Raw genomic sequence first — 2,170 nt, forward strand, 5'->3', positions numbered from 1 at the left:
TTAATAAATAAATAAATAATAATAAAAGAAAACAAAAGACTACAAAAAAAAGAAAAAGAAAATGATTCTCCAGTTGAATTATTTTAAACAGTCCCATGATTAAGGGGTAGCAGAGCCCAATTAAAAGAGGGAAGTGAGGAGCTGGAGAGGTGGCTTGGCAGTTAAGAGCACTGGTTACTCTTGCAGAGGACCAGAGTGCAGCTCCCAGCACCCACAAGGAGCAGCTCACGACTGTCTGTAACACCAGCTCCAGAACACCTGACACTCTCGTCTGGCCTCCATCTACCCCACGTGCATATACACAGACAAATACACAAATAGGGTCCTACAGAATCTAAAAACACACATGTCATCTAAAGAAAAGGTCAGTAGCTACTGAAGAGGCTGGCCTAGAAAGGAAGACACTGTTCAGTGGTTACAAAGCGACAGCTAGATGGGAGGAGCTAGCCTGGTGCCCCGCTGTCCAGCTAGCTCGTTACAGTTAACATTCTGACCACCTCAAAATCGCTAAGAGGAGGTTCTAAATATTTTCATTTCTACTAAGATATTGGAGGTGGCAGATGTCAGTAACCTTAATGGAATCATTCCACATCCATACCTGTGCCAAGTATACCCTCTAAATAATTATCATTTGTCAACTGGAAATAAAATCAGAGCTGTAGCAGACTGGCTGCTTGGCACTCAAGAGCCCCTGAGTTTAATCCTTGGCATCAAAACAAAAAAACGTAAAAATGAAACCTTAAAAATGTAACTTCAGGAGGTGGAAAGATAATTCTGTTAGAAAGTTACCTGGCACACAACATGAGGGATTGAATAAAATCTCCAGAACACAGATTTAAAAAAAAAAAAAAAAAAGCCTGGTGATATTTGCTTGGTATCCCAGTGCTGAGGAAGTGGAGACATGCTGGAACCCTGCCTCAAAAACAAACCAAAAACCAAAACAAGATGAATAGTTTATGCAAACCCATGTATGTACATGTGTACACACAAAATGTGACTTCAGAAGACATGATTATTTGATTAAATGTTGCACAGACCTATGGTATAGTCACTTAAGGAATGAAAAATGCTAACAAATGCCTACTGCTCTTTATTGGAATTGCCAAAAAGAGATCAAGTGTTCTTTAACCAGATGGACAAACTGTGACTTACCCACATAATGGATTCTACTCATCTACAGGTGGATGGGCTATTAATACGTGAAACTTGGATGGAATTTAAGTATGCAGCATATGCAGTGGCTGCTCCCAAACAGTGCATACTTGTTATTCATATGGCATTCTGGAAAAGGAAGCTACAGAGGAAAAGTAAGACGGTGGAACCACCCACTCCCAGTGCAGGTGCAGGTGGGGCCCAGGGTCTACAACTTACTAGGCAAGCTAGCTACATCGCCAGTTCAAAAGTGAAACTAATGTTTACAGTGGTTGGCACGTAAATATGCATCCATCGGAACATATATACAGCAATGCATGGTGTAGCGGTGCACAGGTATAATCCTGGAATCCAGAGTTCAAGGTTATTTTCGGCAGTTCAATGTGTTCGGTCTGTGCTACATGAGACTCAGTCTCAAAATGCAATGAAACTTACATAGCAATATAACAAGAAAGTGGATTTTGATGCATACATTTAAGAAGTGAGGCATAAAAATAAAGCAATACTAGCAGATGGTGGATGCAAATACCATGAGCAATTCAGTGGAAAAAATCTCCCAGATCTTGTTGGGGAAAGAGGAAGATGTATGTCTTTACTACGGTGGTGGTGGTTACATAAATTTAGACACAACAAAATGATATGAGTTTAACACCAATGTCAGCTTCCTGCTTTTCATGTAAACAGTGGAAGGAACTGAGAGAAAAGTAGAGATACTTCTGTGTATTATTTTTTGTAACTTCTTGTTAACCTATACATTAAGAAACTAATCCTGTTATTACATTTCTTGGGCATCATTCCCCGTTGAAACCTGATACTGGCATACACAAACATGTACATAAAATTTATTCATGAATATCTTTTTAACAAAAGACTGGTATATTACATCCTTGTTCTGAACCTTACATATATATTGGATCCTGCACAACCTTTTCCTGGATGTGTAATACTCTGTTTCATAATCGTTCCATAATGTTTTTCAATTCACTGATGAACATTGGTATCTTTTTTTTTTTTTTTT

The sequence above is a fragment of the Microtus ochrogaster genome, chromosome 8 (genome assembly GCF_000317375.1).
Source record: "Microtus ochrogaster isolate Prairie Vole_2 chromosome 8, MicOch1.0, whole genome shotgun sequence".
Taxonomy (NCBI): domain Eukaryota; kingdom Metazoa; phylum Chordata; class Mammalia; order Rodentia; family Cricetidae; genus Microtus; species Microtus ochrogaster.